This window comes from Lonchura striata, chromosome 3 (genome assembly GCF_046129695.1).
Source record: "Lonchura striata isolate bLonStr1 chromosome 3, bLonStr1.mat, whole genome shotgun sequence".
NCBI classification, from domain to species: domain Eukaryota; kingdom Metazoa; phylum Chordata; class Aves; order Passeriformes; family Estrildidae; genus Lonchura; species Lonchura striata.
In genome coordinates this window covers 56,144,452-56,158,136 of record NC_134605.1, presented here as the reverse complement: position 1 = coordinate 56,158,136, position 13,685 = coordinate 56,144,452, and the positions used below count along the sequence as shown (strand labels likewise).

The 13,685-nt window shown below is 37.3% G+C and overlaps 1 long non-coding RNA gene across 1 annotated transcript in view; it reads right to left on the bottom strand.

Moving 5' to 3' along the window:
* Window positions 1-13,336, bottom strand: part of LOC110476005 (uncharacterized) — a 54,440-nt gene extending 41,104 nt beyond the window's left edge. Inside the window, exon 1 of the long non-coding RNA XR_013339603.1 lies at window positions 13,226-13,336. This is a non-coding gene — a long non-coding RNA (uncharacterized LOC110476005). The remainder of the gene's footprint in view (window positions 1-13,225) is intronic.
* Window positions 13,337-13,685: the final 349 nt, after the last annotated feature.

Here is a 13,685-nt window from a genome sequence, read left to right as displayed (position 1 = left end):
TTGTTATAATTTTAGGACATCATGGTACTTTGAATAGATATACTGGGAAAAGAGTACCTGAAAATACACATATGTATCAGACTGCATAATTATTCAGAAGTAGCCAAAATTCAGTCTCTAATTTAATCCACTATTAAATACAGTCATTGCATCTTTTTTATACTCAGTTATTAAGCATCCCAAAAGCCTGAAAAAATAGGACTATGGAAAGAACAAAATAAATCTGAACTTTTGTAGCTTCTGATTCTTTTTTCATTAGAGCACTTGCCTTAATCTTTTTACATTGTATTTCTTCACCATGTGACCAGCTACAATAGTTGGAAATATTTTAATTTTTCAAGTAAATGGAAATCAAGCATATTTTTTGTCTAACTGTGTCTCTGATAGACTACAGGCACACTCCCTTATTTGTTTCAACTTTTCTAGGACATCCTGTCCTTGTGCCATTTTCACTCTTTGTCCATGAAGGTACTAAGAGCATCTCTTAAATGTCTTTGAACAAGGACTTATCAGAGGCTGCTGTTGGGATTTTCCACTTCTCTTTACAAATCTCTGCTTTTCAATGACACCAACATCACTAGAGAGCTGGTGTGTGCCCCAGGAGCTTTCATCCCATGCTAGGGAAGTAGACAGAGGGATGCACTGGGTACAGACCTGCTCCTCCCTGCTGAGCTACATCCTAGTACAATTACTGTTTTACTAGAATTCCCCTAATTTAAAGACTGCATGTCCAGTCTGCTCCAGGACTTCCCCAGGCAGAAGGGATAAGTCTCACTTTTAAAAAGAGCAAAGGCCAAATGAGACTACTCCCACTCGTCCACATGATGTTCAGAGAGGTTGTTGAGATTCCATCATTGAAGATATCTGAACCCTGATTGTACCCAGCCTCGGGAAATCTGGCATAGGTAACCCTGCTTGAGCAGGGGCTTGTACTGCACAATCAACACAGATCCCTTCCCATGTCAGCCATTCAGTCACTGAGTTCTGTGATTCTCTGTGAAAGACCTTTGATAAGCATAGTCCATTGGCCAGAAAATTATTATGGAGGGGTTTCATTCAACTCCCATTGCATTTCCAGCAACTACACTGGCATCTGGCTCAGACCCAGTGGCAGCATGCTATCAATGCCAAGTTCTACAGAAATTTTGAAGCCACAAAAAGCCTGGATTTCATGGGTTCTGGTACCATAAAGAAAAACAAATGTAGAGGATGGAAAATGGGCAAAGCTGTAAGTGGAATATACAGTGCAGTGTGGTGACAAGTATAGTTTGTATAGATCAAACTATACTTGAGATCAGCTCACTGGAGCCCTAGAGCCAAGAGGAAACAGAGAGAATAGGACAAGTACTAAGTGTATTTGAATTGCTTTAACATATATGGAAGACTAAAGGAGAAGAAGAAATTTTTTTAAATGGGAAAAAAACCATTATTTTAATATAACTAATTATTTCCATGAAATAGGAGATAAAATATAATCTATTCATAGAGAGGCATGTCCATTACCTTATATTTTAAAAAATACTAATGAATATGAATTTTACACATTCCAAATGTTTATTTAATGAAAATGAAGCATGTGATGCATTAAGGGACGATTATATAAAAATAGCAGCACATTATGATGCAGTAAAAAGGCAGAATCTTCATAGCTGATTTCATTTATATTTTATGTATAAAAACCCAGCATAAAAACATTATTAATCTGACTGTAACTAAATCAAAGTTATGCAAAGTGATTATGCTTTCTCATCTTTTAAAAATTTACTCTCTTACGCTATGAAAATAATTTCTGCAGGTGAGATATTAGGCTGCAAATTAAATATGGCTGCTCTGTTGCTTTATCAGATTCACTCTTTGGCAAAGGGAGAAATTTTATGGCAACTTGAGCTTCTGCTAACTGCTAGCAGAAATCTCTGAGCTGATGTCCTATGAAAGCACTAACTCCTAACCTGGTACTTGTCTAAATGTAGAGCTTCTGCTCCCACCATGACTCATAGATGGACGAAGTCCCAAGATTTACAGTTCAGCCTTTCACAGTGCCTGACAGGGAACTACGCACAGATGTCAGGTCAGTCAAAGCATGGCCATACCTATGCCTTGCCTTAGCAAGGGACTTCTTAAAAAAACCAAGAAAACAAACATGAAAGAGGCTATAAACTATATAAACTACCAGGTCTGGCAACATTACTCAAACTCTCTCCACTCTAAATGCTCTATCTCAGAAAGACTGCACAGCCCCATGAAAAAGTTCCCACTCTGACCCCAAATTAAACAGTAATTATAACAGAAGGGCAGTAAATGAGCCCTGTCCCCTAGGTTTTTCCACCTCTAATGCCATTGATTCTTCTACATATATTTTTTATATAATATGTATGTTGCTAATTAAGTGTCCATGAAACAGATGTACAAGGGAAGGTTACTATACTGTGCCTGCTCAGGGTGTCTTTAGACTGTGATGCCCTGCTGATGCAGGGATTATGTTGTTTGTATGGCACTCTAAATTACTGTGGATGCTTACAGGGTTTAGACAGAATAATGGACTGCATTACTTTCATTATTAGGTGATGATGTTTTTCTAAATTAAGTAGCACCAACAAAAATATTTTCCCCCTGTTCTGTGTGAAGCATGTTTAAAGAGATATAGCATGCAATCATGATCAGATGCATATCCTGCAAATAGAAAAGTGACAAGAGTTACTCTCCCCATACCATATGTAACACAAGAAGAGACACAAACTTTTCTATTTGTTGGTGCTTATGACAAAGAAGCAGAGATGAACCTGTCTCCTGTGTGTTCACTGGGCAACATCATCTCTATGTAATAACTCTGACTGTCATAATGGTGTATGTGTCAAATTCAGTTACATGCACCCAGGGATGTGGTTTGCAAGAAGCATCAAAACCACCACTACTTCATTGTTCAAAAATAGCTGCTCTTGGACCTTTGATGGCTAAAAATTCTGATGTCACTGAGTGAAATAGAAACAAGGTAAGAAAGCAGCTACTTTTAGAAGTAACATTTATGCTTGACTAAAGGCGTTGGGGACATAATCTAACTGGTTAGCTGATGAGAGACCCTACAGGGGTTTTCTATGAAAGCAGGAAAACAGCATTAAACTGACATTTACTCAGCAAGCCACCAACCAGAAGTGCTTGGGGGACCCCCTACACTGAAGCTAAATGCCAGAGCTGTATAATGATTAGACTTTGATGGATCCCACTGACATCCCAAAGGCTGTTCTGTTTCTATTTTTTATTTCTTTCATCTGATCTTCATCCATAATTTGACAAACTATTTTTAAGTGTCTATTTTCCTTGTGATTTATATATTCCAGGCTCACCAAATTAATTCAATACTTCATCCAATCACTAACTACACTTTAGCTGTTAAAGTGATGCTGTATTCCCAAACCCATCATGTTTAGTCATGATGGAATCTGATCACTTTAAAAGCAGTGACAGACCTACCCCTACAGCCAAGATCCCCCCAATTTGTCCTGTAGTGACATTCTACTATTCATGTCTTCTACATTAAGCTCCAGAGACTGAAAAAGTAAGAAAGAAGGGGGTGGGTGGGGGGGGCATAGGGAGGGGAAATAGTAACTTTTAAAAAGATTTAAGAATTTTAACTTTTTTAAAGATTTGTGTAGACTTCCTCAAAATTGTTTCCTTGGGTTTGGGCATAGAACAGCAGGCAGTTGGCTGGTTTGAACAGTGTATGTCCCCTCAGCCAGGGAAGCTCATTCCATTACTGAGTGTCTGACCCAGTCTCTGTCCAGATGAAGCTGTGGTACATTTCTGAGACTCACCCATGCCAAAATTCTTGTGCCTGCCACCAGGGAAGCTCAAAGAGAATAACTTTCTGCAGGATGTGACAAAATGCATTAGCATTTGACTTTCAAGCTCCCCTGCTGTCATGCATTTCTGTAGGTGGTGCATCGGAAGTTCTTTATTTAATTGGAAAGGTATTTTTATTAAATTCCCAATTTATATTTGTCCAACAGCAGTATATGCAAGACAACAAGAGTATAGGCAAGTTTAGTTAACTTTTATGTACACTGAAGAGAGTCAGGTTAAACCTACTAAATTGTTGGCCACCTACTTAGCATTTAGAGAGGTATTGTGCTTCAGTCTGCTGCTCCCTCACTGCACTACAAACTTAGAGCACCTTCACAACTAACAGTTTCAAATAAAAATACTTCTAGTCCTTGTTAAATAACAGGCAAGATATAAACTTGAAAATATCATTAATACCTGAGGAAGAAGATGGCATCTCATACAAGTCTGGCCCAACTCACTACAAATTATTGCTGTGAAAATTTGAAGGTGTCAGAATTTAATCTCATAGAATGTTCATCAAAAACAAAGGCAGAGAAAGCCTCTTCCTAAATGTAGATGATCTCTGATTCAGTGCTCACCATCATCATCGTAAAGGGATGGGATAGGGTAGCAGGGAAGAAAAAGCCTTTGTGTAGAGTATGGTTTGCTTTATTGAAAGATGTGACCAGATGAAGAAAATAAAACATCTGGAGCATGCCATTTACTAAGAAAGATTTTCAAATATTTAGACTATTTTTTTCAAGGGAAAAAACAAAAAGAAAAAAAAGTTCTGTTTTGTTTTTTTAACTTGATCTGAATAATATAATAATATATTAATAATATAATACTTCTATATAATAATAAGTAATATTTTAAATTATAGCAGGAGAAATTTATCTTTTTAATAGAATAGATACCCTATGGCATTTCTGTCATTTAAAGTTTTAGATCAAATGTCCATCAGGAGGAGCTTAGGTGCAGGTGTGTCTTCTTAGGAGACATGGAAATAAACCAGGTGATTTCTGTTGCTGTTAATTTTTCATTCCATATTGCATAAAGTCATTGTCAAAAATCCTCTGGATTCTCAGAAACAAAATTATTTTATGGCAATTCTAAATTAAGGCAAAGGTATAATCAATGGGAATACGCTTTTTTTTTTCTCCATTAAAGTACAGTTTGAATTAATAATGATGTTTTATTTGTCTGCTCGCACCATTGAGGCAGGCTCCAGCTGCTCAGACTTGGTAATTTAGCGCCTTTTCAGCTACTCTGCAATCCTTCACTTGCTTCTTAACTGCTGCTGCAGAATGACAGGTATTTCCCATGGATGTGCCAGCTCCATGCACACCTGGCATATGGATGATGTCTTAGGGAGAACACCCCGCAGGGAAGAGGCTGAGAGCCTGCACAGCCACACGCAGCTGCCCCCAGAGAGGCAGGTAGTGCCATCGGGCATGGCCTTGTACATCCTCACATCCCTCCAACCGCTGCAAGAGGACCTGGGTCTCCTCAGGGCCTTGGGTGAGATATCCTAGAATCTCCTAAGTGGAACTAACACCTGGGTCCACACAAATGAATTGAGCACCTAGTGTTTAATGTAAGCATGGAGCTATAAAATGCTGCCTGATTCCTCTTGCCATATGTATAACATATGTTGAAATCACGCTATTGCAACTTCCTCTGAAACAATGCAACATGTTATACTTCAAACAGTGATTAGCTATGTTTTACAACAATTTGGATATGATTTTCCCAACTTCTATGGCACTTCCAGCCTAGGTTTTAGTGCTTTAAATTTCCTTTCTGACATATTTTCTTGGCACAATAGACCATTAGAAAATACATGGTTGTTAAACATATTTTAAAAGTATAAAATCAATGCTAAATTTTTAAGGCTTATTAGGAATATGCTAAAGAAACCATATAGTAAGTGAGGAAAACAGGAAAAAAAATTGTGGAATTTTTTCATAGGAAAGTATTTCTCTTATGAACTGAATACCTATCAGTATTCAGAATCCTCTTTCATCTCCTAGCTGGGGTAGAGATAAGGTAAGATGAAAGAGGAAAGAAAAATAATGAAAAAATTTCTTTACTTTTTGTTATAATAACATTTGAACTTATAGGTCACTCCCTACTAAGGTTAGCACAGATTTAACCCACTAACATTAAATATTAAAGTTTTATCATTCTCTTGCATTTTAAATCAAAATTTAAAAATCTGTTTTTTCCCAGAAGCTAGCCACAGAGACTATAAACCATTTTTTTTTCATAAAGCCATTTTTATTAGCAGGAAAATCTTGATCATAATAGCTTTTGGATTTTTGTAACTTCTAGAATAAGAACAGCAGCAGTTGTCATTTAGCTTCTTAGCTTTTGGAACTTTTAATTATTATAGTTCTGATTAACAACAGGATAAAATAACTTGGTCAAGGTGTTGGGTTTTTTCCATAATGACATCATCCTGGGTGGAAAAAAAAACCCATTAAACAAATGAAAAGTTAAATATTCCACAAACAAACAAGACTGAATATTTGTATACCTAAATACTTATGTATTTATCAGTCAGAAGAAACAACTTCTAAATCTGAAGTTATAGTTTTGAAAACATTAGGTCAAAAAAGAAATTGCAGCCCCTAGGATTAATTTTTCATATCTCCCCTTTCAATGTTTTCCAATATTTTCTGGAAGTTTTGAAAGACTCTTGAGGACTTCAGGAATGTAAAATTTAACAATGAGCTGATCTAGAGATTTCATAATAAAAATTATCCCTGTACTATAACAAAGATTTATTATATCTCTTGAAGCCGAAAATACAATATCTCCTGCAACAAGGATGTGCAGGCTAACCACATAATTGTTTAGGTTAGAAGGGAGCTCAAATTCTCCAATTTCTTACTCAAAGAAGGACGTAAAGCACATTTAATCCAACATGTCTGTGTAAAAGGCAGCTATTTGAAAATATTCAATCCTTGCAGTCATTCTACAAAAACATATCTCTTTAAAATAAGATGTTTATTAATAGAAAAGCAAGAACATATTTTAACTGGAAAGTAAAAAGTCATTTATCTTCTTCAAGAGATAAATTTCATACTGGAATGATCCAATATACTCTTCAGAAGAAACGTGAAGGCAACAAGCACAGGAAATAATAACTGAAGATTAAAGCTTTTGTTGTCTTGGGCAGGTTAGAATGCATTTGTGTAGGTTCCAGTAATATAATTATAATTACACTGCACAAAGGTGTGAGAGCTGAAGTATCATTATATAGTACTCATGGCTTGAGATGATGGGCAACAGACAGATAGCTTGTTTTATCATCCTGTTTGAAGATTAAAGCTTGGATGATAAGAAATAACTTGTTTTCTCCCTATCATATGCTGGTGAAACACAATAAAGCTTTGGTAATCAAACAAATTTCAAACCATGGTGATGAGCATGGTCAAAGAGATTTACAAACTAGATAATTCAGTAAATTTCAACTTCCAAACCTCAGCAGAACTATAGGCACAAAGGGACATAGAGGAATTTTCTGGGAGAAGTTCATGCTATCAGAACATATCTTCTAGTCTGAGAATAATTTCAAGGTGTTATTAAGTAAACCATGCATCTATCACAGAACTGAATTTACACATCAATAAAGCATTTCAGGCTTGCACACCAATTTGGAGTCATAGAGTAGTAGAATCATGGAATCATAGAATGGTTGGGTCTGAAGGGATCTTAAAGACCATCTAGTTCCTACAGCTCTGCCATGGACTGGAACACCTTCCACCAGACCAGGGTGCTCAAAATCCTATCCAGCCTGGCCTTGACACATCCAGATTTGGGGCATCCACAACTTCTCTGAGCAACCTGTTCCAGTGCCTTCCAGTGCCTTACCACCTTCCCAGTAAAGAATTCCTTCCTAACACCTAATCTAAATCCGCCTCTTTTCAGTTTTAAGCCATTCCCCATTGTCCTGTTTCTACAGTTCCTGATGAAGTGTGCTTCTCCAGCTTCCTTGTAGGCCCCCTTCAGATACTGGGTGGCTGCTGTGGGGTCTTCAGACAACATTCTCTTCTCCTAGAGAGTCAGTAATGACCTCTACAACAGAAGGAAAGATGTTAACGTCGGTTTGTCCTGGGGTTTTTGCAAGATCTGATTTCTTGGATGTGATTGCAGCAAATCCTTATATTTGGGGTGTGCATGATCCAATGTAGTAGTCTGTTACCCAGAAAGTATTAGCATAATGGTTTTAAATAAATCACAGAACAAAAAAAATTGTCTCAATTGAGAACTGTACTGTGCAGGTCCCTTCCAACTCAGCGTATTATATAATTCTATGTTTCTAAGATTATTTTTTTCTTTGAATATATCAACTGGACCATAGATTTTATTCTGAGAAAGATAACTGAAAGAGAAAAATTTGCTCTACTAATCGAAAGATACATGCCCAGCTCACTGAAGATGTTCTTCTCTTTCTCTAAACACTGTAATAGGCTTTTTGCTCCTTATAGAATATTTCTACCCAGACTCTGAAGTTGCAGTGAGGATTTCTTTGACTCATGCAGGTGTGTTTAATAAACAGCCTTGAATTTAGCACAAACTAAAAATGGACAAGTGCAAGGATCTTCACCTGGAAAGTAAGAGCTCCTTGCAGTTCTGCCAGCTGGGCTTGACTGAGGAGAGCAGCACTGCTGGCAAGACATAAGGTGTGTTGGCAGACACAGAGTGAGCAGAAGCCAGCAATGTGCCTTGGCAGCAAAGAGGAACAATATTCTTGGCTGTGTGACTAGAAGAGATGGACCAAAGTAATAATCTCCCTTTACACAACATTCCTTGTACTGCTTCTACAGTACTGCATCTAATTTTCTGCTTCCCAGTACAGGAAAGACATAAATAAACTAGCATGGATTTAGTGGAGGGCCACCAAGATGGTCAGGTCAGAGCATTCACCCTGTGAGGGCAAACTCAGAAAGCAAGGCTGGTTCAGCCTGCAGCAGAAATGGTTCCTTTCCTTTTTGGGGTTTCTTTCTGTAGCTCCCCTGCACCTCTGGGAAAATAAGTGAGAAGATGGAGTAAGGCTCTTTGCATCAGGAGGGTGAGATATAATGGGCAGAGCAATTCAGTAAGACTGAGCAACCTGATGAGCACACAGCTGACCCTGCCATGAGCAGGAGGTTGGACTGAACACCCACATCTCCACATCCCTTCCTGATGAATTTATCTTGTGATTCCATACGTTCTCAGAAAAGAAGCTGAAGAGTGGAAAAGGTAACAACTAGCATGAGTTACCAATGTTTTGCTGTTACCAAAGCACATTGTCCTGGGATTGATAAAGTGGAGCAGACTTGTGAGACTCTTACAAAAAAGTAGGTAATAGTCTGCCCTTTGCTTCAATCATGAGAAGGAATAACATTAAATTGTAGCAATAGATTCCACTGCCATGTGTCCTTCCTTTCAAATTATATTTCTTAGCCATTCACTCTTCTGAAGTATATATGAAGCCTCATTTGTAGATTTCTGTCTCTATTTGTATTCTTTCTAGTATCTTCTGTCGTGCTTGCTCCATGTACATGAGATAAATAATAATCATAATAATCATAACAATAATAAAACATGTGCTTTTTATTTTACTGTAAAACATTGGGAATGTGATAAAAGGAAGGTAAAGAAAAAAAGGGAATCTGAAAGACAATTCAAACTTTGGTTTTAATTGGCAAGAAAAATTGTGGTGCTATTGTACCTTGGTACGGAGAGAATATGCTTTAAATCATTTCAACATTGCCTTTAAAATTAGTTACATCAAGATAGACATTTTGGTTATATTTAACATAAGAAAAAAGATTGAGGAGGAAGAAAATTAGCTGTGGATCATCAGAAGAACTGTTCTTTCTTGCAAAATCAAGCATTGCTGCTCCTAGATTCAGGATCACAGTCACTGAATAAAGTAATGCACTTCAAGAAGTTTAGTCTCAAAAATGTCACTTATGTGACTTTATCACTTATGTGATTTTATCACTTATGTCTGATATGAAGTCAATCTGCAGTGGATTCTACCAGACCAGAGACATTTAATAGATACTATTACTATTCTAGTCAACTTTTAAGATCATTCTCAGGCCAGATTTGTATTTCTAGAAAACAGAAGAACTAGACATAATGCCGGTAGAGAAAAACCTACTCCTGGTAAATGAGCATTTTATGGAAATCAGGAAGATTTGTACTTATAAACTAATATTATCCCATCCTTCACATAAAAATTTGATGAAAACCACTTTTAGACATATTTGTTCTTGACAAAGTTCTTAAAGGATTTATCAACTGCTTTGCAATATTTAGTTAAAATTAGAAGATGCACAAATATCAAAATTATAATCAGCCAATGTCTTTTTCAGTCATCTGAAAGAAAAAAAAGTGAAGAAGTAGGTGGTCTTCTAGTAAAATAATTTTCTTGAAGACATATGAAGATCCATGGAGATCTCCACCAAGGAGCAATATTTCTTATAAACTCCCTCAACATCAATGGGGTGCAACATAGATAATCTGAATTTCTGATTTTTTTAAGGTTAGACTCCAGAAAGGTTCAGATATAAATTCAGCAAAAATAGGCATAGAACCTTAGGCACCTAACAGAGTGTGCAGAACTAATGCAATCTGAAGTATGCACAGCTTGCAGAAATAAAGAAAACAAAAATCAAAAACCAACGAAACACCAAAAAAACCCCCAAACCAAACACACCCCCCCCATCCCCCAAAGAAACAAACAAACAAGAAAACCAAATCAAAACCAACAAAACCCCCCTCTAGAAATATTTATACAGTTGCATATGAAACCACTCTTTGGAGATTTCTCTTTCTCCATTCCCACCACACTGCCTGCACCAGGATGGAGATGTGGCCATTCAGGATTGAAGAAAACTGGTCCCAGTCCCTTGCTGACGCCTTCAAATTTCCTGATATTTACCAGTCAATACCACATCCCATTACAACCATTTTCCTGAAAGCCAGACCACCTGCTCTACTAAAGAAAATCAGAGGACACATCTGGTGGGCTGAAGAAAGGTGTCTCTAAGGTACCAGGTACATATGCTACAGGTAAATCAGAACTAGAAAAAGAAATCTTTATTTCACCACAGACAACCTGGAGAAAAGGAACTTTCTCCTGCAGAGAAGCAGATGCCATGTTGCAGTGGAAATTCACCCTCTTCATTGTTCTTCTGTATTTTCTACTAGATACTTAAGCAACAGGCAATAATCATCTGGCAAATGCTCACACAAGCAGTCTAAACAGTTAATTTCTGTACATTTCTGAGTTTTAGAACTTGCTTTGCAATCACTTCTGCATGCAAAATGCCATTGTTTATATATTTGCTGCTGGCAGCATGAAGAAAGCAAGGATCATTGCCAAATTTATGCATACTACTGCAGATCAGTCTGCAACTATAATAAAGTCTGGTTTTTGCTCCATAACACTGGCCTTTTGTTGAGTTTCTGTCTAATATTCTACCAGACTAACAAAGCATGTATAATTTAAAAGTGCTAAAGAAGAATGTCACCTTATATACCACAAATTGTTATTTTAAAAGTAAAAAATTATGATGACAACAAACAAAACCCACAATGATAATGATTTATGATACAAGTCCTAAATTCCCATTCACTTCTTCATAAGGAATGAAAGAAAAACAGGATTTCTGATTTTTTTTCCTAATTGCTCTAAGTTGCAGTATATAAAAAAATGCACAACTGCATCTGAATGTTTTCTTTAATTGTAATTTGTAATGAAACCCTTTATGCTTCCTACATTGTCCTCTATCTCAACAACATTAAATTCCAATTTGTTGACATCTGGTCCAGGCCAAATCAAATCAAAGACATTTGACATTACAGAGCTGTATTCAGCAAGCTTTCAGACAAACAGCAGAGGTTGCACAGAATTTATTACACACCACAACAGATCTCCTTCATCCTCAGAATGCACTGAAAAACAGTGTGAGAATCAAGTACCAGAAAAGAAAGAATGAAGAATTAAAAAGGGATGTCTTGTTCTTTCCAAATTTAGGTAACCATAAACTAGAATAATTCCACTGACGTCTGCAGAATTCTACTGTGGAAAAAAGATAGAGAAATTACATTTTCTCACCTTGAACAAAAGCTGTTTGATTTTAAATAATTGGATGAGTATTCTCTATTCACAAATGCAGCATTCTAGTTCCCTTGTAATAAAGATATAAACAAGCTTTATTTAACCTTCATCTCCCTCCACAAAAACTATCTTTTGAAATTTTGGCATTTGTAATGAATAAAACATTTTTAGGAAAACTGAAGCAGAGGTCAGTAAAGCAAGTGAAAGAAATGTAGTAAGAAAGATAATTGTATATGCAAGGCCTAGGAAGTGAAGGATATGTGTGGCATTCATGATTTCCTTCCTTCCAGTGCAGAGCTCATCAGGCAAAATGTCTATTGTGATTTCAGTAATGTAACTGTGTCCTCTTGACTCTGCAGCCCCTTTTAGGCTACCCATGTCCACATCAACCAGAGCACCATTTGGAACCTTGCTGATCCATTCTGGTCCTTTGCTGCAGCCCTTGCATTAGGCCTTGGAAGGGAATCAAGCACCATCAGCTTTCCCAAGACAATCAGAGAAGTTTAATAGGCAGCATTCAGGGGTTGAAATGAGAGATGGAGAGAAGTTTTCTCAGAATATCAATATACAATTCACATATATTTTGAGTTAATTTGTCACTATACCCCAGCTAGTGACTGCAGGACTTCCCTCTGAAAGCTCCTTTTTGACCCTTTGAGGTTACATTAGTCCACAATATAAAAAAGTTTGCTTTGGCATTGTTTGGGATTTTATTAATTGAAGATTCTTATGTTAAATAATTACCTTAGTAAATGTAAAGACTGCCCTGAGATGAGATAAGGGTAAAGAAAACTTCATTTTATTGCTAAATACTGTTAACAGAAAAAGTTGCATCCTCCCAAAGGTCAAAAACCACTTACCAACATGTTGTAACAAAATATGAGCACAACACCCTCAATCAGATGGGGCTTGGTGATTGACACCAGCCATCTCTCCTTTAAACAATGCATCAGAGGGAGGGTGAAAACAGAAATGAGCTGGTAGGCACCTCCAACAGACACTTGGCAAAGTTAGATATAGTGTTGTGTTGGTTCATGATTATTTCTACAAAAAATAAATATGAAGGATATAAAATTTTCAAATCTAATTACTAAATCAAAAGGGTTTGAGGAGAAGAGTAGGAAGAAGCACAGCTCTAGAGACTCTGCAATGCTGAGGTGCCACGTACCAAAGCTGTGAAGCAGCCCTGTATATCCCAGGCCTATTATAGTGCAGCTTGTCTTCACTGGCGTCAATTCCTAAACCTGAAATAAGCAAAAAAATGTAACACAGACATACCCAGCAGAAGTGCTTCATGAGAGGCTCCTAATGGCAGCAAGTCACACGAGGTGGTTTCATGGTCTCTAAACATCCACAGGCATCTGCTGGCTGAAGGCCTGTGTCAGTAGAAGAGCCTCTCCTCAGTCTATTTTTCAATACAAAAAGAGTGTAGATATGATTCAGTGTCATGCACCTCCCTCTCTCTTGTTGAAGAAAGAAGCTCATCCTGTACTCCTCCACCTTCCTCTCCACCTCCAGCTGTTTTGAAAGAGCTGTCTGTCATATTTAAAACAGACCCCACCTTACAGTGAATGACAGTGTCTAATAAAAATCTACTTTCCCTGAACCCCTGAGGCTACCTTCCTCAGCTTGCCTATGGTAGAAGGGTGAGTGACCCAGCCAAGTCACCATCTGTTGAGTCACAAGTAAAGGAAAGGTAGCCACTTCTTGCAGGTGCTCTAGGTAAGACCTATATAGC